Source organism: Mesoplodon mirus (assembly GCF_964341445.2).
Source record: "Mesoplodon mirus genome assembly, chromosome: 4".
In the NCBI taxonomy this organism is placed as follows: domain Eukaryota; kingdom Metazoa; phylum Chordata; class Mammalia; order Artiodactyla; family Ziphiidae; genus Mesoplodon; species Mesoplodon mirus.
The window spans coordinates 156885670-156910083 of NC_138979.1; the positions used below are offsets into that span (position 1 = coordinate 156885670).

At 40.3% G+C, this 24414-nt stretch overlaps 1 pseudogene across 1 annotated transcript; it reads left to right on the forward strand.

Moving 5' to 3' along the window:
- Positions 1–5990: 5990 nt before the first annotated feature.
- LOC309802274 (UV radiation resistance-associated gene protein-like) lies at positions 5991–12816 on the forward strand (annotated as a pseudogene). Its single transcript has 3 exons — positions 5991–6093; positions 8709–8926; positions 11614–12816. The product of its transcript is annotated as a UV radiation resistance-associated gene protein-like (transcript).
- The last annotated feature ends 11598 nt before the right edge of the window (positions 12817–24414 follow it).

The following is a 24414-nucleotide window of genomic DNA, read 5'->3' on the forward strand; positions in this document are numbered from 1 at the left end:
AACTGGGGTCTTTAGCTCTCTTCCATTTTTTTTATTTGTCCCAGTGACTCTCAAACTGTAGTGTGCACAGGATCTCCTGGAGATTTTATCAAAACACAGATTGCTGTGTCCCATCCCCAAGGCTTCTGATTCAGTAGATCTGGAATGGGACCTGAAAAACTGGATTTTCTAACAAGCATCCAGATGCTGCTGCTGGTGGTGGTCCAGGGACTACAGTATGAGAACTATTGCTGGATCCTCTTTTGCTGGGTAAACTCAACTTTCACTTTGGCTTCAAATTTTATCACAGTGTGGATGACTTCTGGTACATTTCCACTAAATGGTTTTCTAACACCTCAAAGGCAACATTCCACAAAGATATCCTTCTGGATGGGGTAGGGAGTCTTTCCCTCCATTCTGTCTAATTTCTATGGCTATAACTAGAGAGTTGGCTACTCAGTTTCCAATTCAGTCCAATTTCAAACCACTTAAAATTAGTACTTTACATTATTCAACTAGGAAATTCACTGTTTTGACCTTTATTGCATATTTCTCCTATGATAGTGATCATTAACATCTAGTTTTAGAATAATTCATCTTCTGTCTTATTATTTTTTAAGTATTTAAATATTTATTTATTTATTTATCTGTGCTGGGTCTTAGTTGCAGCATGTGAGATATGCGTTGTGGCGTGCAGGGCTCTTAGTTGCGACATGCAGGATCTAGTTCCCTTATCAAGGATTGAACCCAGGCCCCCTGCATTGGGAGAGCTGAGTCTTAACCCCTAGACCACTAGGGAAATACCATATCTTATTACTTTTTATAGAGTATAGGCTATGGGATGAATGGAACTGTGTCGAATACATTTCTGTCTCCATGACTTTTTTCATAGTCCTAAACCATAATTCATAATTTTTGGAAAAACAAATGAAATGGCAACTGAAAAGGTGACAAGAGTTTCCCATACCATGCTGTACAGTGAAGAAACCCCCATTAGTGATTCCTAAGCCAAACAAAAATCTGCTCCATAACACTTTGCAGAGAATCAAAAGTAACTCTTCTATACAAAAATGCTAGAGATCTCTTCTGTACAGATTAGTGAAAGCAAAAGGAACTCAAATGCATTGTCTTGAAGTACACTTACTACCTTGGTTAAAATTAAGTTTCGGGCTTCCCTGGTGGTGCAGTGGTTAAGAATCCGCCTGCCAATGCAGGGAACACGGGTTCGAGCCCTGGTCCAGGAAGATCCCACATGTGCGCCACAACTACTGAGCCCAAGTGCCACAACGACTGAAGCCCACGTGCTGAGCTGGTGCTCTGCAACAAGAGAAGCCACGACAATGAGAAGCCCCCACACCACAATGAACAATGAAGGGTAGCCCCTGCTCACCACAACTAGAGAAAGCCCATGCACAGCAATGAAGACCCAACACAGCCAAAAATAAATAAATAAATTTATTTTAAACAAAAAGGTCGAACATAACAAGTACTATGGAAATTGCGAATTTACCATTAAGAACTAGGCAGTTGGTTGTGACACAGGAAGAAACAGTCATGCTAATTGAGCCAAACCATATCTTGCAAAAGTCTAGTGCAAAATTTTATTCCTCCTCTATTAAGATCTTCTTGGGAACTATTATATAGGTACTTTTACTGGTACCTTAAAGGAATTTACCATTTCATGGTTTCAAGAGCCTTTTCCCCAACACTGTATGATCACCGACCTGATATCAACTTCCTTTGCCAGTTGTTTGAAGGTTTCTGGAAGAATTTGAGTTCTTATGGCTTGTCCTTTATGTCCTCCCTAGGTGAAAAGTTCTTTACTGTCTACATATGTTGGGTATCCCTCAAACAAAAAAGTTTCACTTTTTGTGGAGCCTCAGAGTTGATACCCAGGGAAAATTTAGAAACCCAAGAGGAGGGATTGGAGTCTAGAGTGCTAATGAGAAAATAAGGCAAATTTGAAAACAAACGTAAATGAGTAGTTGGTATTAGAATGGACTGCTGGGTGGAGAATCTAGATGTTAAAGGTTTAATCCTTGGAGGTTTCTGCAGAGGTGCAGGTTGGGCTATGGGGAGAAGGTCTCTGAGGAGCATTGTGGCCTCCAGGAGGCAGTGCAGAGAATGCTTCTAGGGAACCAGGTCTAAGGTGTCCCCAGGACCAAACAAGCTTGAAAATACAGAAGGCATCTGGGGAAATAACACTAAGTTGAGAATTTAGCCCGAAAATCAGTGGGGGAGGAAATACATGAAGTTTAAAGTTTGTAGGAAGACCCTAAGGTAAAGAATCTGGTATTTTTGAGTAACTGAAAGGCCAGGGAGGAGAGGGATCAGAGAGAAAGCATGGAGTATGGAGTGAAATGAGTTTGGAGAAAGTAGGCAGGAATTAGATCATGCAGTGCATTATAAGTGGTGCTGAGTATTTTGGACTGAATCCTACGGACAGCTGGAAACTTCTAGGGGATTTCTAAGCAGGGGAGAGATGGGAATACAAGCCACCCCACCCCCTCGCTGTCCCCCAGAGCCAGGTGAACAAGGGGTGTCCCATGGGTAGCAGCTGCAAAAACCAGGCCACCTGACATAAAAAAATAAGTCACCAGCAGTATGGTGGAGTAAAACTGCCCTCCAGGAGACATTGGTGCACTGGAGTGTAGCAGAGGGAGAGCTTTAAGATAGTGCCCGCCCTCCAAGGTCTCTGAAAAGGATTAGAGTCAACCTGTAGATGAATGTTTAATCAGAGGCCTGCCCCTCAGGTCGCAGTCATAATGATTAGCTAATAGGCTTCCTTCACAGAAAGACCAAGCATTTGGGTCTGTTGCCTTTTGCTGTGTCCTGGGAGTGGTAGCTGTTTAAGAACTTTTTCTCTCTTGGCTACAATCCTGTGGGACCCAAGAAGTTAAGCCCCACTGTCCTCCAGAGCCAGGCAATGTAGAGGTGTCTCCTGGCAGCAGACACAAATATCTGGGTGCCAGACAGAGGGGTATGAGCGCCTTTCTAGGTGACATCAATTATTACAGTCCCATGGGACAGGAACACAAACTCCCCTGGCCTCCAGAGCCATGCAGTTAAGATGCATGCCTTTGGCAGCAGCCGCAAAGATCTGGGCAGCAGACGCATGGCATGTAAAAGCTCCCTTCCAGGAGATACTGGTGCTCTGGAGCATGGCAAAGGGAGAGTGCAAAGATGGCACCTGCCAGTCTCTGTCCCTGGAGAGTATTCCAGCAGGCTCCCAGATGTATGTGTTAAATTAGATGCCTGCCCCTCAGGCTGATGCTTTAATATAAGCAGATGAGCCTCCTTCACTTTATTTTTTTAAAGCTTTATCTATACAATATTTATTTTATATTTTTTAATTACAATGTTTTCTTCCAAGTTTATTGAGATGTAATTGACATACAGCACTGCATAAATGTACAGCATAATGATGTAACTTACATCATGAAATGATTACCACAATAAGTTTAGTAAACATCCATCCCATAAAGATACAATATTAAACAATTAGAAAAAATTATATTTTCCTTGTGATGAGACCTCGGGATTTACTCTCTTAACGACTTTCATATATAACACACAGCAGTGTTAATTATATTTATCCTGTGGTACACTACATCCCTGTATTTATTTATCATAAAACTGGAAGTTTGTACTTTTTGACTAACTTCATCCCTCCCAGCAACCCTGCCTGCGGTAAGCACAAGTCTGATCTCATTTTCTGTGAGTTTGTTTCTTTATTTGTCTGTTTGTTTTGAGGTATAATTGACCAACAACGCTATATTAGTTCCTGGTATATAGCACAGTGATTCCATATTTCTATACATTTCAAAATGATCACCATGGTAAGTCTACTTACCATCTGTCACCATACAAAGACTTTACATGATTATTGACTATATACTCCACAGAGTACATGTCATACCCATGACTCATTAATTCTGTAACTGGAAGTTTCTACCTCTCAATCTCTCCTCCCCTGCCTCCCCTCTGGCAACCATCTGTTCTTTGTATCTATGACTATGTTTCTATTTTGTTATGTTTGTTCATTTGTCTTGATTTTTATTTATTTTTATTTATTTTTAAAATAAATTTATTTATTGTATTTATTTTTATTTTGGGCTGCATTGGGTCTTCATTGCTGTGCACGGGCTTCCTCTAGTTGCAGCGGGCAGGGGCTATTCTTCATTGCAGTGCGTGGGCTTCTCATTGTGATGGCTTCTCTTTGTTGCGGAGCATAGGATCTAGACACGCAGGCTTCAGTAGCTGTGGCAAGCAGGCTCAGTAGTTGTGGCTCGTGGGCTCTGGAGCGCAGGCTCAGTAGTTGTGACACAAGGTATTAGTTGCTCTGCGACATGTGGGATCTTCCCAGACCAAGGCTCGAACCCGTGTCCCCTGCATTGGCAGATGGATTCTTAACCACTGTGCCAACATGGAAGTCCTGTCTTGATTTTTAGATTTCACATAAAACTGAAATCATATAATACTTGTCTTTCTCTGGTTGACTTATTTCACTAAGCATAATACCCCCTAAGGCCATTCATGTTGACACAAATGACAAGATTTCATTCTTTTTTATGGCTGAGTAATATTTTACTTTATAGATATATTGTATTGTGTGTATATATATATATATCAAATACATACCACATATATATAAATACCTATATATACATACCTATATATATATACACACATATATACACACACACACATATATATATATGTATATACACATATATATCACATCGTCTTTTTCTATTCATCTATGGATGGACCCTTAGGTTGCTCCCATATCTTGGCTATTGTAAATAATGCTGCAATGAACATTGGGGTACATATATCTTTTAAAATTAGTATTTTCATTTTCTCTGGATAAGTAACCAGGAAGGGAACTGCTAGATTGTACAGTAGTTCTATTTTTCATTTTTTGAGGAACCTCCATACTCTTTTCCATAGTGGCTGCACCAATTTACATTCCCACCAACAGTGTACGAGCGTTCCCTTTTCTCCACATCTTGCCAACACTTGTTATTTGTTGTCTTTTTGATGATAGCCATTCTGACAAGTGTGGAATATCCCTAATGATTACTGATGTTGTACACCTGAAACTAATAGAATGTTATATGTCAATTATACATCAATACAAATTATTTAAAATGTACTGGTGCAAGGGGCAACATCATCTTTAAGGAGTTCAGCTGAGTCCCTCATCTGTAGAACAGTTCGATGATACATTGTCACAGACCAGTGTTTGTTAAGAGCTCTGAGGATAATGAGTTCTCCCAAGTAACAGAGGTCGGGGGCTGCACTTAAGAGCCTGAAACTAGGGGACCAGAATCAGCATCAAAATTGCCAATATTGGAGGGGCTGCTGAAGTGATTTACCTTTTACCTAAGGACTTCTGAAGGGCTAACAGACAATGTCATTCTAAGACAAACAGATGAGGAGCCAAAGAGAGTGCTGCTTAACACCTATAATCAGAAGAAGGCAAAGTTGGAGGAGCGGGAGACTGAGAATGGTTGCACCAAAAAAAAAAAAAAAAGAAGAAGAAAAAAAAGAAAATAGTGATGCCTGTTCAGTTCATGGAACAAAGCCGATTTTCAAATACAGAATCTGTTGACTAAAGAGACCACTGGGTTTCTAGGAGGAAGGACATATCAACATCGTGACAAATAGATTATGTAGTGATTCTCCCAGTCCTTTCCCCAAGAAACCTACAACCATTTCCTTGGGAGACAATATGGTAGGGATAGAGAAACAACTAGAATTGAGAAGATTATTGGACACAGTGTCTGCACTGATATTGATGCTCAGACTCCAAAGCATTTTCATAGACCCTGAAATAGTGGGAGCTTATGACATCAGGAAATAAGTGGTGTCCTAGCTGGCATACATTTTACAATGTGTTCAGTGGTCTGTAGTCCAACCCAGTGGTCATGCCTCCAAGTCCCCAGGTATATAATTGGGATTGGTATCTTAGGCAGTGGGGATAATGTCCTTATAAAGTCCTTGGCATGCGGAATAAAAGCTATCATCATCACTGTGCAGGTGGAAGCCTCTTAAACATACTTCTGGCCCTGGCCAAGATAGTGATTCGAAGTCAATATTGTGTTCACGGTGGGAAGATGGACACAAGGGTCACCATTAAAGACAAAAAGAGGCAGCAGTGGTTGTACATATCATATCTCCATTGAAATCACCAGTCTGGCCCTAACAGAAACCTAATCAATCCTAATGAGGGATTGTAGACAACCAACTCTCCCAAGGAGAATGTCTTATTGTGGGTGCTGGATCAGAAATAGTATCATTCCTAGAGGATATTAAAATGACCTCAGGTGCCTTGGCACGCAGCCATTGATTTGGTAAACTTGTTAATTTCTATATTGATCAGAAAAGAGTATCAAAAAATGGTAGCATTCATGTGGCATGGATAACCATATTTGTGTACTTGCCTCCAGGGCCATGTTCACCTCCTTGCATCTGACATAATATTATCTGAACAGATCTAGAGTCTCAGAACCTGCAGAAGACATCGTACTGATTCATTATATCAAGAGCATCATGCTGATGGGACCAGGCAAACATGAGTTGGTCAGTCCATTACAAGTCTTATAAGGAGATACACATTCCAAGGTTAAGAGATAAACCCTACAAAGATTCAGGGACAATTCACATTACTGGAATATTTAGGGTTACAGTGGTGTAAGTCATGTTCAGGCATACCCCGAGATTAAAGGCAAGTTGCTTCATGGTGCCTTCCCTACCACAAGGAATGTGATGGCTGATATATATGCTGCTTTGGGTTATTGAAGCAAACATTTCACACCTATGAATACTATGCTGGATGATAATGAAGTGGGAACACAAAGCAAGGAAGGGCCTTGCTTTCTTGCTAGCCTGTGTAAGCAGAGCCATAATTTGGGCCATAAAGTCTGGCACAGCTGCTGTCTTTGACCCAGTGGGAAACTGGTGGTAGGAGTAAAGATGTGCTGTGGAATCTGTGGCAGGCCCCAAAGGAGAAGCACAATGTAGGCCGTAGGGTTTTGAAACAAGGCCATGCCATCTGTGTCATGGAGACTATGGAGAGACAGCTCTCGGTGCATTGGGGGAACCTGAGCAAAATGAGCTTTTAGTCCATGTGGCCCCGTATGAGCACGTGTCCTGAATCGGCAAGTATCAGCTATGTTTCTTTGGGGCTGCCAATCCATAAAATCAGATGGATCTGGCAGCAATTCACAGAAAACTCAAAATAGAACATCCAATACCAAGCTCATACAAGAGGAGAAGACGTGTACGTTGTATGAGCGGGTATTTGAAGTCATCATATCACTCACCATGGTTTCACCAGTCACTTCACTCAGCTTCCATATATGCCCACATGGGGGTTTTGTTCAGTCAGCTAAATGAGGAATAAAATGCCTGACTTTGGTGTATGGATGGGTAGGCTTGGTATGTGGGTTGAAACCAAACATGCAAGATGACTGCATAACATTCCTCTTCAAGGATGACTCTAAAAAGAGAGAAATAATAAAAAAACATATTCTTGGGCAGTTTTAGGTCTAGTACCTTGGTCGTCTACCCTACGTGGAAGGTTTCTAATTAGATTACTTGAGGTGGCCAAGAGCCTGACGAGCTGGTCAGGGCCTAGAATAAAAAAGACTAGAGCATCAGAGAAAAGGTGTTCTAGAGTAGAGCTCTGTGGCTGCTCATATAGCTTTAGTCAGGAAGTGTGAAGCTTTTCTTTTTAAAGTATAGTTGATTTACAATATTGTGTTAGTTTCATTTGTATAGCAAAATGATTCAGATATATATCTCTCTATATCTGTACCTGTATATCTCTCTATCTCTATATAGTGCAGATTATTTTCCATTGTAGGTTTTTAGAAGATATTGAATAGAGTTCCCTGTGCTCTACAATAAATCCTTTTTGCTTATCCATTTTGTGTACAGCAGTTTGTATCTCTTAATCCCAAACTCCTAATTTATCCCTCTACTCCCTCCCTTCCCCCTTTGGTAACCGTATGTTTGTTTTCTATGTCTGTGAGTCTATTTCTGTTTTGTATATAGATTCATTTGTATTATTTTTTAGACTCCACGTATAAGTGATATCATATAATATTTGTCTTTCTCTGTCTGAGGTACTTTACTTGGTATGATATTCTTTAGTTCCATCCATGTTGTTGCAAATGTCAGTATTTCATTTTTTATGGCTGAGTACTATTCCAGGATGTGTGTGTGTGTGTGTGTGTGTGTATTACATCTTCTTAAGCCAATCGTCCGTAGATGGGCACATGGGTTGTTTCCATGTCTTGGCTATTGTAAATAGTGCTGCTATGAACATTGGGGTACATGTATATTTTTGAATTAGTGTTTTTGGTTTTTGCGGGTATATACCCAGGAGTGGAATTGCTGAATCTTATGGTAGCTCTATTTTTAGATTTTTAAGGAACATCCATACTGTTTTCCATGGTGACTGCACCAATTTACATTCCCATCAATAGTGCACGAGAGTTCCGTTTTTCTCACATCTTTTCCAGCATTTATAATTTGTAGATTTTTGATATAGCTATTCTGACATTTGTGAGGTGATACCTCACTGTGGTTTTGACTTGCATTTCTCTAATAATTAGTGATGTTGAGCATCTTTTCATGTGCCTGTTGGCCATCTGCATGTCTTCTTTGGAGAAATGTCCATGTTGGTCTTCTGCTCATTTTTGATTGGATTTTTGTAGCACAGGTTCATGCCTATCAAGAAGCATCCATCCTGGTAAAGGTCCTGAACAACCAGGCAGAGAAAATGACTTCGCCAGTCAACATTAGACAATCTTCACCATTGACTACCATGGAACTGGCACAATGGGCACATGAACAGAGTGGCCATGGTGGCAGAGGTAGTGGCTACACTAAGCTCAATAGCATGGACTCCCACTTGCCAAGAAAGTCAGTCCAGGTACTACCGTCTCTAAATGTCCAACTTGCCAACAACAAAGATCATTGCTGAAGTCCTGGAAGTCACTATTCCTCAAGAAGACCTAGCAGTTAATTGGTAGGAAGTCAACTACCATGGGCCCCTTCCAATCTGGAAGGGCTAGCATTTGGTCCTCACAAGAATAGATATCAGGGCTTCCCTGGTGGCGCAGTGGTTGGGAGTCTGCCTGCTAATGCGGGGGACACGGGTTCAAGCCCTGGTCTGGGAAGATCCCACATGCCGCGGAGCGACTGGGCCTGTGAGCCACGGCTACTGAGCCTGCGCGTCTGGAGCCTGTGCTCCAGCAACAAAAAGAGGCCTCGATAGTGAGAGGCCCGCGCACCGCGATGAAGAGTGACCCCCCGCTTGCCACAACTAGAGAAAGCCCTCGCACAGAAGTGAAGAACCAACATAGCCAAAAATAAATAAATAAACAAATGTGGGTTTAAAAAAAAATAAATAAAAACTGGAAATAATAACAGTCCTTTAAAAAAAAAAAGAATAGATATCAACTCTAGATGTGATAAGTAGCCTTTTGTGCCTGCAGAGCCACAGCCAGCACCAGTATTGGGGGCTTGCTTATGAAATGTGTGATCTTTAACCATGGAATCCCACGTGGCTTAGGATGTGAACAGAGACCTCAGCCTTCAGTGAATGAGGTAAAGGAATGGGCCCATCCCAATGGAATCCATTGTTTGCATCACATCAAATATCCACTGGCAACCACCCACACACTGCGCTGCAATGACCTACTGAAGGTACAGCCGAAACATCAGCTCAGAAACAATATCCTGGAAGGATAGAGTGCCATCCTTCAGGGTACAGTGTGTATGTTCAATCAAAGACTGCTATACGGTGCTGTATATCCATTATGAGGAATATATGGGATCGGGAAGCAAGGAGTAGAAGTTGGGTGGTCCTACTTACCATGACTCTTAATGATCCACTGTTAGCTTTTCTGCTTGCCCTCCTAGCAACTGTGTATTCTCCAGGGCTGTAGGTAGGTCTTGGTCCACAGAGAATGCACTTTTGCCAGGGATACAGCATGAATGCCATGGAACTGCAAGGTACAGTGGCCATCAAGGCTCCTCAGTCATCATATGTCCAAAGACTAGCTTGTGAGAACAGGAGTCACCATTATGGATAGAGTCATTGACCTGGAGTAGCAGGGGAGTTAAGGCTGCTATTCCTCAGTAGAGGCTTGGAGGATTACCTGTGGAACCCAGGTGATACTCTTGCCAGACTCCTGGAACTCCCTTGCTTGGGCAATGGTAACTGGAATGGACTTGTGCAACAATCTTGACCTGAGAGTCTCAGACTCCTCGAGGATAAAGATGCAAAATTTTTAAATAAACAATATGAAGAGTCTCCTGTTTTTCCTGTATGTTGTACTCTTCCCCATCTACTTTCTCCTTTCTTATACTCATACCCCATGAGTATCTAAAACTACCACAAGTCTTGCAGAAACAATTCTCAGCAATAGTGTTCTGTTGGTTATCGGGACTCCTTCAAGGGGCAGGATAATAGGAAAGAGCCTCAGGCACTAATTTTGGTTAAAGGTGAAACTGCTGCTAAAGTTAAAATACAGGACAGTTCCTCCAATTCTTCCTCTTACAGAAACCCTGAGCCTGCTTCAGCTGTGAAGTCACCTGGACTGCTGTTGTTCTCTGATATGCCTCAACTCAATGAAGATTTATCCTCTATTAGAGTCACATAAATTAAAAAAAAAAATTGGTGCCATTGCTTGGGGAGAGGGTGGAAACATTTCCAACACTGCCTGATGGGGTCAAACACAGAACTGATCAAAGAACTCTAATTTTCTTTGGTGTGGAGGTAAGTCCTCCTCCTCTTCTTATTTTTTTTGTTTTTTGTTTGTTTGTTTATTTGTTTTTTCATAGTTTGGAGTTGCAGGGCTGTGGATCTCTTGAAGGTCAAACTTTTGTCAGACTGAGGTCAGTATTTTCCTTTTGCTTTCTAGAGATCTTTGGACGAGCAGAAAATTAGGCATTTTTCCTAAAGTAGGTCATTTCCCTCTTTCTACCTCAGATTTCTTTTACCCGGGGAAACTCCTATTTTACCCGAATTGCTGGTCAGATTTGCTCTAGAAATATGGTCTGTCAGAAGGACCCTTTCTCTATTAATTTCTTCTCAAAGTAGCATGTGTTCATTCAGTACCATCTCAAATTTAGTTTCTTGGGTGTGTCAGACTTGTGAGTGTGGCACTTAGAAGAAAGGGCATTAGAATAGCCATCACACCACGGGCAGCCTACCTCAGTTGGTACAAAGAAGACAAGAAAGGAAATACATTAAACAGATTCCAATACTTTGAGGCTTCTTTAAACGTCAACCTTCTTCTCCTCTCAAGGCCTTTGACCTTCTCTCTACCTCTGTTTCTGTCTCTCATAACCCCCCTCCTTCCTAACATCCTTACTAGCCTGATCTCTCCTTTCTTTTAAGCTCCCTTGCTTTTCTGCCCTTGTTTGATTGGGAGTAATCCAACCATGTTAACTAGGCTATACTTAATCTATCTCACAGTTCTGGCACCAGTTAGAAACTGCTTTTTAGGAATATTCATCTTAGGTCTTAACATGAGACAGCCACCTTTCAAAAAAGTGTGGCCTAAACCTGAAACATCAAATGTTATTTAGAAGTACAAAATGGACTGACAGACCACATGCATCCTCACATTGCCCAATTCTGAGGACTTCCAAGCAAAAGATGATGGAAGTATTGCTGTCACCCTTGTTTACACACTGCACATTTGGTATCCATGATTTCCTTTTTCCTACAAGTGCCCCTTAGATATCCTATAATTTTAAGGGATCTAGATCAACAGTCAAAGATAATATTAATGACAAGCTGAAAAGGAGAGTTTCCATTATACCCAAAAGGAGGGGAGAAGTGGCTGTTTGATTACAGTGTCTATCTTCTGAACAAAAATATAGCACAGCTAAGATATCAACATGGACTAGGGACTCCAGACTTGAGGCAAGCCCTCCCTAACCTGAAAAACTTCATGGAGCATGGACTAGTGGGGAGGTGCGACAGACATCACACCTCCTGTGCAATCCCTGTTCCAAAGATACAAAGCTCCATATTTGGGGGTGCAGATGTAGGCTTCTCTGGGGGATCCCTTCACCAGACAAAGGACACCGGAAACGGGCTAGCTCAGGGAATGAGAGACGTGAGTACAAAATCCCTCCCCCCAGTTACAACTCGGTATTTGCCCAGCCTGTGACCACCATCCCCTCCATGGGAGAATCTGACAGAAAGACAACGTCTCTGTCTTCCTCCTTAGACACCTCCAAAGAAAACAAGAAAAAAGGGGTAGATCTGGGAGACAGATTACATGGAGGCCAAGTGAGTGTGAACACTAGCCAGGAACAGGGACAAGCCCTCTCGGGGTCTCCAGCCACAGTCAGCGGCACCCTCCTGCCCAGTGAGCAGGCCGGCTCCTCCAGCACCCTGCTTCCAGAGACGGGGATGGGAGGGGATTTCCACCCTGGGTCTGAAGCCGAGCTCTGCTGTGCCATGGAGCAAGCGGAAGAGTTCCTCGGTATGAAAGCCACAGGCTTCACCTCAGGCAACCAGCTGAAAGCATTTAACTGCATCCCTGTGGACAGTGCCAGGGCAGTGGAGTGTGATGAACAAGTTCTGGGAGAATTTGAAGAGTTCTCCCCAAGGATCTATGCACTGAATGAAAACATATCCAGCTTCCGCTGGCCACGCAGGAGTTCTGATAAGTGAAGAGAGAGGACAGACAGTAGGACCAGGGTAGAGTCACTGCTTGAAATGAGGATAAAGCTGCACTGGTCACCCTTTGTAATAATTATGACACAAAATGAATATTAATGAAGGATATATTCCTCAGAAAAATAGACTTTGTGAATCGAGGAGGAACTCAGGATCACTGTGTATCAGTGGGCCAAGTTAGATTTTGCTTGCAAGATTTGCTTTTCAGGCCTGACAATTGTTTAAAGGCAAAAGTCACTCTCTAGCTTGAGTCACTTTATAGGCATTTGTCTGCCTTTTTTTTTTCTTTTTTTAATCTTTATTGGAGTATAATTGCTTTACAATGGTGTGTTAGTTTCTGCTTTATAACAAAGTGAATCAGCTATACATATACATATATCCCCATATCTCCTCCCTCTAGCATCTCCCTCCCACCCTCCCTATCCCACCCCTCTAGGTTGTCACAAAGCACAAAGCACCGAGCTGATCTCCCTGTGCTATGCGACTGCTTCCCACTAGCTATCTATTTTACATTTGGTAGTATACATAAGTCCATGCCACTCTCTCACTTCATCCCAGTTTATCTGCCTTTTAATTTACACTTCTATGTTATCCTCAGAGGGAAGATGATAATATATAAATAATTAGTGAACTCGCCTTTAGTTTCTCATAAGCATTTGCCCTCACCATAGTTTATGAAACTTTGGGGAAATTGAATATTCAGTAAAGGTCTCCAGGATCTTTGGCCATCCATTAAGTTGATGAATAAGAAGCACAATGTTCTCCTTATACACAGGTCCACCTGCCCCTGCTCCTGCCCCCAGTCTCCACAGTCAACCTAGCTGTCGTCCCATCTGCACAGTAGATGCTTGTGCATCCTGAGCGACTGAGAACACCACATTCACTGGTTCTTTAATGCAGTCACCATGACCTTCCAGCTCTTCCAGTCAGCCACACCCTTGATGCAGTCCTCAGATTAGATGAAAAACCTCACCTCTGGTGGATCCCAGGGGACCCCCAAGGACCACAAGGTTACTATGGTCAGATGGCATCCAGTTCCAACTGGGAGTCAAAGTTTTTATGTGGGCAGATGCTGTTGTCAAAAGCTGGGTGTGTTTTCTGGCAATGCACTCACCATATAGAAATCCCTATATGTAAATCCCATGTTAATTTATCACATTTCAGTTGGAAAGGAAGGCATTGTATATGATGAAATATATGTGGAGAGTCAGGCTGTCCAATGTGCAAACCGCAAGGCAGTTGAGGTAGTTGGATTGAGACTAGATGAGGCATAGAATATTACTGGTATGTGTGCAATTGAATAAATATTAAGTTATGTTTTTGAGGTCCATTTTCATTCCTGGAGCTCAGATTTCATTTGCTATTGCTATGTACTTTATATACCCAAGGACATTGCCTCAGGGTTGCAAGCTCTTTAAGGAAATTTTGTGCTTATATCCATGTATTGTATAGAAGGACACAAATTGAGTTTTCCTCAAAAAAAAAAAAAAGCAGTTCAAGATTTTAGAGATAGCATGATAACCAAAAAGAAAATCACATACACTCAAATGTATGAGACTATAAATTACATAGCTTGAGGGAAAAGAAAGTCCTTCACAAATGCAAACAGATCCATAATGATACCAGTAGATAATGGAAAAATGGAAGAGAGAAAAAAGGCTATAGGGACCACGGTTATCATGCTTTGTCAAATGGACTGCTCAATTTGAAACCAAAGTGCTCTCCTTCTGGGAAGACACAGTTTAGTTTCAACAAGTGCCTTTGGATCGCAAGAAATACCGGTGTTGGAGATTGGTTCAAGATGGCGGAGAAGGACGTGCGCTCACTCCCTCTTGCAAGAGCAACGGAATCACAACTAATTGCTGAACAATCATCGACAGGAAGACACTGAAACTCACCAAAAAAGATACCCCACATCCAAAGACAAAGGAGAAGACAAAATGACACATTAGGAGGGGTGCAATCAAAATAAAATCAAATCCCATAACTGCTGGATGGGTGACTCACAAACTGGAGAACAATTATACCACAGAAGTCCAACGACTGGAGTGAAGGTTCTGGGCCCCACGTTAGGCCCCAAACCTGGGGGTTCGACAACGGGAGGAGGAATTCCTAGAGAATCAGACGTTGAAGGCTAGCGGGATTTGATATCAGGACTTTCACAGGACTGGGGGAAACAGAGACTCCACTCGTGGTGGGCACACACAAAGTAGTGTGTGCATCAGAACCCAGAGGAAGGAGCAGTGACCCCATAGGAGACTGAACCAGACCTACCTGCTAGTGTTGGAGGGTCTCCTGCAGCAGTATGTGGTGGCTGTGGCTCACCATGAGGACAAGGACACTGGCAGCAGAAGTTCTGGGAAGTACTCCTTGGCTTGAGCCCTACCAGAGTCCACAATTAGCCCCACCAAAGAGCCTGGTAGGCTCCAGTGTTGGGTCACCTCAGGCCAAACAACCAACAGGGAGGGAAACCAGCCCAACCCATCAGCAGACAAGCAGATTAAAGTTTTACTGAGCTCTGCCCACCAGAGCAACAGCTAGCTCTACCCATCACCAGTCCCTCCCATCAGGAAACCTACACAAGTCTCTTAGATAGCCTCAACCACCAGAGGGCAGACAGCAGAAGCAAGAACTACAATCCTGCAGCCTGCAGAACAAAAACCACATTTCACAGAAAGATAGACAAGATGAAAAGCCACAGGGCTATGTACCAGATGAAGGAACAAGATAAAACCCCAGAAAAACAACTAAATGAAGTGGAGATAGGCAAACTTCCAGAAAAAGAATTCAGAATACTGATAGTGAAGGTGATCCAGGTCCTCAGAAAAAGAATGGAGATAAAGATCGAGAAGATGCAAGAAATGTTTAACAAACACCTAGAAGAATTAAAGAACAAACAGAGATGAACAATACAATAACTGAAATGAAAAATACACTAGAAGGAATCAATAGCAGAATAACTGAGGTAGAAGAACGGATAAGTGACCTGGAAGACAGAATGGTAGAATTCACTGCCGTGGAACACAATAAAGAAAAAAGAATGAAAAGAAATGAAGACAGCTTAAGAGACTTCTGGGACAACATTAAACACAACAATATTCGCTTTATAGGGTTCCCAGAAGGAGACAAGAGAGAGAAAGGACGCGAGAAAATATGTGAAGAGATTATAGTGGAAAATTTCCCTAACATGGGAAAGGAAATAGCCACCCAAGTCCAGGAAGCGCAGAGAGTCCCAGGCAGGATAAACCCAAGGAGGAACACACAGAGACACATAGTAATCAAATTGACAAAAATTAAAGAAAAATAAAAATTCTTGAAAGCAACAAGGGAAAAAGGACACATAATATACAAGGGAATTCCCATAAGGTTAACAGCTGATTTCTCAGCAGAAACTGTACAAGCCAGAAGGGAGTGGCATGATATACTTAAAGTGATGAAAGGGAAGAACCTACAACCAAGATTACTCTACCCGGCAAGGATCTCATTCAAATTTGACGGAGAAATCAAAAGCTTTACAGACAAGCAAAAGCTAAGACAATTCAGCACCACCAAATCAGCTCTACAACAAATGCTAAAGGAACTTCTCTAAGTGGGAAACACAAGAGAAGAAAAGGACCTACAAAAACAAATGCATAACAATTAAGAAAATGGTAATAGAAACATACATATCGATAATCACCTTAAACGTGAATGGATTAAATGCTCCAACCAAAAGACACAGGCTCACTGAATGGATACAAAAAAAAAAAAATATATATATATATATATATATATATATATATGCTGTCTACAAGAGACCCACTTCACAACTAGGGCCTCGTACAGACTGAAAGTGAGGGGATGGAAAAAAGATATTCCATGCAAATGGAAATCAAAAGAAAGCTGGAGTAGCAATACTCATATCAGATAAAATAGAGATTAAAATAAAGGATGTTACAAGAGACAAGGAAGGACACTACATAATGATCAAGGGATCAATGCAAGAAGATATAACAATAATAAATATATATGCACCCAACATAGGAGCACCTCAATACATGAGGCAACTGCTAACAGCTATTAAAGAGGAAATCGACAGTAACACAATAATACTGGGGGACTTTAACACCTCATTTACAATTATGGACAGGTCATCCAAACAGAAATTATATGGAAACACAAGCTTTAAATGACACAATACAACAGATAGATTTAATTGATATTTATAGGACACTCCATCCAAAAACAGCAGATTACACTTTCTTCTCAAGTGCATATGGAACATTCTCCAGGATAGATCACATCTATCCTGGTTTGATCACAAATCAAACCTCAGTAAATTTAAGAAAATTAAATCATCTCAAGCATCTTTTCTGATGACAATGCTATGAGATTAGAAATCAATAACAGGGAAAAAACCATAAAAAACACAAACACATGGAGGCTAAACATACATTACTAAATAAGCAAGAGATAACTGAAGAAATCAAAGAGGAAATCAAAAAATACCTAGAGACAAATGACAATGAAAACACAACAATCCAAAACCTATGGGATGCAGCAAAAGCAGTTCTAAGAGGGAAGTGTATAGCAATACAAGCCTACCTCAAGAAACAAGAAAAATCTCAAATAACAAATCTAACCTTACACCTACAGGAACTAGAGAAAGAAGAACAAACAAAATCCAAAATTAGTACAAGGAAGGAAAACATAAAGATGAGAGAAGAAATAAATGAAATAGAAACAAAGAAAACAATGGCAAAGATCAATAAAAATAAAAGTTGGTTCTTTGAGAAGATAAACAAAATTGATAAACCATTAGGCAGACTCATCAAGAAAAAGAGGGAGAGGACACAAATTAATAAAATTAGAATGAAAAAGGAGAACTTACAACAGACACCGCAGAAATACAAAACATCCTAAGAGACTACTACAAGGAACTCTATGCCAATAAAATGGACAACCTGGAAGAAATGGACAAATTCTTAGAAAGGTATAACCTACCAAGACTGAACCAGGAAGAAACAGAAAATATGAATACCCCAATCACAAGTAAGGAAATTGAAACTGTGATTAAAAATCTGCCAATAAATAGAAGTCCAGGACCAGATGGCTTCACAGGTGAATTCTTTCAAGCATTTAGAGAAGAGCTAACACCCACCCATCTCAAACTTTTCCAAAAATTGCAGAGGAAAGAACATGCCTAAACTCATTCTATGATGCCACCATCACCCTGATACCAAAACCAGAAAAGGATACTAAAAAAAAAAGAAGAAAATTACAGACCAATATCAGTGATGAATATAGATGCAAATTTCCTCAACAAAATACTAGCAAACAGAATCCAACAACACATTAAAAGGACATACACCATGATCAAGTGGGATTTGTCCCAGGGATGCAAGTATTCTGCAATATACACAAATCAGTCAATGTGATACATCATATTAATAAATTGAAAGATTAAAAACCATATGATCATCTCAATAGATGCAGAAAAAGCTTTTGACAAAATTTAACACTGATTTATGCTAAAAACTCTAGAGAAAGTGGATATAGTGAGAACCCACCTCAACATAATAAAGACCATATATGACAAACCCACAGCAAACATCATTCTCAATGGTGAAAAACTGAATGCATTTACTTTAAGATCAGGAACAGGACAAGGATGTCCACTCTCGCCACTATAATTCAACATAGCTTTGGAAGTCCTAGCCACAGAAATCAGAGAAGAAAAAGAAATAAAAGGAATTCAAACTGGAAAAGAAGAAGTAAAATTGTCACTATTTGCAGATGACATGAAACTATACACAGAGAATCCTAAAGATGCCACTGGAAAACTACTAGACCTAATCAATGAATTTGGTAACATTGTGGGATACAAAATTAATGCACAGAAATCTCTTGCATTCCTATAAACTAATGATGAAAACTCTGAAAGAGCAATTAAGGAAACATTCCCATTTACCATTGCAACAAAAAGAATAAAATACCTAGGAATAAACCTACCTAGGGAGACAAAAGACCTGTATGCAGAAAACTATAAGACACTGATGAAAGAAATTAAAGATGATACCAACAGATGGAGAGATATACCATGTTCTTGGATTGGAAGAATCAATATTGTGAAAATGACTATACTACCCAAAGCAATCTACAGATTCAGTGCAATCCCTATCAAACTACCAATGACATTTTTTATAGAACTAGATCAAAAAATCTTAAAATCTGTATGGAGACACAAAAGACCCTGAATAGCCAAAGCAGTCTTGAGGGAAAAAAATGGACCTGGAAGAATCAGACTCCCTGACTTCAGACTATACTACAAAGCTACAGTAATCAAGACAATATGGTACTGGCACAAAGACAGAAATATAGATATAGAACAAGACAGAAAGCCCAGAGATAAACCCACACACCTATGGTCAACTAATCTATGACAAAGGAGGCAAGGATATACAATGGAGAAAAGACAGTCTCGTCAACAAATGGTGCTGGGAAAAGTGGACAGCTACATGTAAAAGAATGAAATTAGAACATGCCCTAATACCATACACAAAAATAAACTCAAAATGGATTCAAGACCTAAATGTAAGAGTGGACACTATAAAACTCTTAGAGGGAAACATAGAAAGAACACCCTGACATAAATCACAGCAAGATCTTTTTTGACCCACCTCCTAGAGTAATGGAAATAAAAACAAAAATAAACAAATGGGACCTAATGAGACTTAAAAGCTTTTGCACAGCCAAGGAAACTATAAACAAGATGAAAAGACAACTCTCAGAATGGGAGAAAATATCTGCAAACGAATCAACGGACAAAGGATTAATCTCCAAAATATATAAACAGCTCATGCAGCTCAATGTTAAAAACACAAACAACTCAATCAAAAAATGGGCAGAAGACCTAAATAGACATTTCTCCAAAGAAGATATACAGATGGCCATGAAGCACATGAAAAGCTGCTCAACATCACTAATTATTAGAGAAATGTAAATCAAAACTACAATGAGGTATCACCTCACACCAGTTAGAATGGGCATCATCAGAAAATGTACAAACAATAAATGCTGGAGAGGGTGTGCAGAAAAGGGAATACTCTTGCACTGTTGGTGGGAATGTAAGTTGATACAGCCACTATGGAGAACAGTATGGAGGTTCCTTAAAAAACTAAAAATAGAATTACCATATAACTCAGCAATCTCTGAGTATATACTGGGCATATACTCAGAAAAAAAACATAATTCAAAAAGACACATGCACCCCAATGTTCAGTGCAGCACTATTTACAATAGCCAGGACATGGAAGCAACCTAAGTGCCCATGGACAGATGAATGGATAAAGAAAATATGGTACATATATACAATGGAATATTACTCAACCATAAAAAGGAACAAAATTGGGTCACTTGTAGAGACGTGGATGGATCTAGAGACTGTCATACAGAGTGAAGTAAGTCAGAAAGAGAAAAACAAACACCGTATGCTAACACATATATATGGAATCTAAGAAAAAATAAAGGTCATGAATAACCTAGGGTAAGATGGGAATAAAGACACACACCTACTAGAGAATGGACTTGAGGATATGGGGAGGGGGAAGGGTAAGTTGTGACAAAATGAGAGAGGGGCATGGATATATATACACTACCAAATGTAAAATAGCTAGCTAGTGGGAAGCAGCTGCATTATCACATGGAGATCAGCTTGGTGGTTTGTGACCACCTAGAGGGGTGGGATAGGAAGGGTGGGAGGGAGGGAGACACAAGAGGGAAGAGATATGGGAACATATGTATATGTATAACTGATTCACTTTGTTATAAAGCAGAAACTAACACACCATTGTAAAGCAATTATACTCTAATAAAGATGTTAAAAAGAAAATCAGATGATCAGATTTGGAAGCCTCCAGTGGTTTGATTTCCTAAGTGAAGTCATCCACCTGCAGCATGCCATGCAGACCCCCATAGCAGGTGTCCAGTTTGCCCATGGACCCAGGAACCCCTTCCAGGTGGCTAAAGTATTAACAGTCTCGGGGGATAAAAGGGTAGTCCTCCTGCATGGCACCTTTGTTGTTATCGGTGATAATAGGAAAATGCCTGGGCAGCAAGCTCTTCTTGACTCTCATGTGAAGCACATGTCCTTGGCCACTGAAGCGAACCTTGTAGGAGAGCTGGCCTTGTGTTGCAGCTCCACGCACTCTGTGGGACACCTTCCTGGGGATCACAATTTCAGAGGAAGTGAAATGCCAATCTGGGGAGTCATGGGAGCAGCAGGTCGGAAACAGGAGTAGACAGAGCAGAGGCAGCCAGAGATCACCTGCCAGGTGGGCCTGGGCCCAGGCAGGCCCCATGAGTGAGGAAGCCTGTGACCAAAGAAATGCACTCCAGCGGGAGGCAGGCAAGACTATCCCTGGAACAGCAACACCTAAACAGCAGTCTAGTCCTGAGGAGAGCAGAGAGGCTGGAGGCTGGGCATCCCCAGAGAGGTGGAGGAGGGAGGGGGAAGCTCTTACATAACAATGGTATATTCATGAGGGGGAGGGGCTGTGCTAAGTGATCCTGGGGATCCTGGCACAGGGCTCTTAGAGAGGAGGAAACATGGGAGAAATTAGGAAAAATGGAGTGTCCATCTTGGGCTGAGTGGTCCCACGGCCTCTTGGAGGAGTCACAGGGGAAGAATCAGTGTGTGTCGTGCAATTTTAAGACAGTGATTGACATTTTTTTCCTGAAACCAAAATGAGACAAGGCTTCAATTTGTAATTAAGAAATTACAAAATGGAGAGGAGAATGGAAGCTTCGTTGTGTAAGAATTTTGAGGAAAGAATCAGATTCTCTCATACTTTATAAAAATAGAATGTGTTGGGCGTGATTAACGGAACAAAAGAATAAATAGTGTCATGAGTAGAAAAGGTAGGGTGGATAATAATAGTTTCTAATAAAGTTAAACTTACACTTGCCCTACGTCTCAGTGATTCTAGCCATAGGATTTTCCCCACAGTGATTCATATGTGGATATTCATAGCAGCATTATTCACAAGTTTATTCCACAGACTGGAAACAAACAACCAGCACTGAATAGATGAATGGCAAACAAACTGGCATATTCATTTAGTATGATAATCCTCAGTAAATCTGAACAAGTTTCTGACATGTGTAAGAACATGGATGTATGTATCTCACAGATACTATGATGATAGAAAGAAATCAGACCAAAGAAACTTAATACAGGACTTCATTTGTATGAAGTTCTGGAATAGTCCAGAAAATAATATAGGGGAACAGAATTTAAATCACTGTTTTCCTGACGTGAGGGAATGGAGGGATGGAGGGAACTTTCTGGAGTGATGGGAAACTTCTGAATCTTGATTGGGGTGTGCTCAAGACGAACGTTTGAAATCCTAACCCCCAAGGTGGTGGTATTAGCAGGTGGGGTCTTTGGAAGGTGATTAGTGCTTTTATAGAAGAGGACTCAGAGAGATCTTTCACCCCTTCTGCCCTGTGTGGTTACAGTGAGAAGGAGTCATCCATGAGACAGGAAGTGGTTCTCACCAGACACTAAATCTGCTGGTGCCTTGATCTTGGACTTACTAGCCTTCAGAACTGTGAGAAATTAAGTATTCTTGTTTATAAGCCACCGAGTCTAAGGTATTTTATTATAGCAGTCCAAACTGACTAAGACAGGATGGTGCTTACAAGTCAAAACTCATCAAGCTGCATCCTTAAATCTGTGCATTTTATTGTATGCTGAGTATACCTCAAAAGAGTTGATGTATAAAAATATTCTGACTTTAGCTTCTTTTTAGCTCTTTCCAGAAGAGTGCATCATTATCACGATCATCACTGTTTCACACATCATTTTCTTTGTCTTTTCAAAAATCATTTCTACATAGAACTGCTTGTAAATGGAATCAACTCAAAATAAGGAAGTTACCATAAACAGCTTATCTCACTTGGCTCTTGTGGATTACTTGTGGATTACTCTTGTGGATCATGTTAACACACACATTAATATTTAGAAAAGAAGAATGTACTACTGTGTAAATGTGTTGTATGCAATACTGGAGGATTTTTAAAAAATAAGTGCACCCAGGAATATTCAAAAAGATACAAGTATGCTTTAACTCAGCCTGAAGAGAATTCACGAGAAAAAACGTAATTTCTTTTCTTATTTTTAAACTGAAGTATAGTTGATTTACAATATTATATTGTTTTCAGGTGTACAACACAGTGATTCAATATATTTATAGATTATACTCATTTAAGGTTACTACACTTTAAATATATGACGCCAGATGCCACACTCTTCTGGCCTCTAGAATTTCCACAGAAACTTCAGCTGTTGGCCTTCTGAATTAGCGTTTTCCTTTTCTTCTTATATATACCCAGGTGTGGAATTGCTGGACCACATGGTAGTTTTACTTTTAGCTTTTGATAAACCTCCATACTGTTTTCCATAGTGGCTGCACCAATTTAAATTCCTACCAACAATGCATGAGGGTTCCCTTTTCTCCACATCTTCACCGACACTCGTTGTTCCTTGTCTTTTTGATAATAACCATTCTGAAACTTGTGAGGTCGCATCTCATTGAATCTCTGATTTGCATTTCTCTAATGATTAGTAATGTTGAGCATCTTTTCATGTGCCTGTTGGCCATCTATATGTCTTCTTTGGAAACTCTTCAGGTCCTCTGCCCATGTTTTAATCAGCTTATTGGGGTTTTTTTTTTTCATGTTTAGTTGTATATTGTGGATATTAACCCCTCATCAGATATATCATTTGCAAATATCTGCTCCCATTCATTAGGCGGCCTTTTCATTTTGTCAATAGTTTCTGCCACTGTGCAAAACCTTTTTACTTTGATTAGGTTTCATTTGTTTATTTTTTCTTTTGTTTCCTTTGCCAAAGGAGACATATCCAAAAATATATTGCTAAGAAGAATGTCAAAGAATGCACTCTGTTTCCTTCTAGATGTTTTATGATTTCAGGTCTTACATTTGAGTCTTTAATCCATTATGAGTTTATTTATACATAAAGGGTGAGAAAGTTGTCCTGTTTGATTCTTTTGTATGTTCCTGTCCAGTTTTCCCAACACAATTTACCAAAAAGGTTATCTGTTCCCCACTGTATTTTCTTGCCTCCTTTGTTGTAGGTTAATTTCTGTATAAACGTGGGTTTTTCACTACTGTAGTTTTGTAGTATAGTTTGAATTCAGGAAGTGTGATACTTCCAGCTTTGTTCTTCTCTCTCAAGATTGCTTTGGATATTTAGGGTCTTTTGTATTTCCATGGAAATTTCAGATTTGTTCTAGTTCTGTGAAAAATGCTATTGGTATTTTCATAAGGATTGCACTGAATCTGTAGACTGCCCTGGGTAGTAAGTTCATTTTAACAATATTAATTTTTCCAATCCATGAGCATGGTATATCTTTCCATTTGTTTGTATTGTCTTCAATTTTTTTCATTAATTTCTTATAGTTTTCCGAGTACAGTCATTTTACCTCCTTAGATTTTATCCTAGGTATTTCATTCTTTGCATGGGATTGTTTTCTTATTTTCTCTGATAGTTTGTTAGTGTATTGAAATGCAACAAATTTTTGTATATTAATTTTTTATTATGCAACTTTACTGTATTCATTGATGAGTTCTAGTAGTTTTCCAGTGGTGTCTTTAGGATTTTCTATGTATAGTATCATGTCATCTGCAAACAATGACAGCTTTACTTCTTCCTT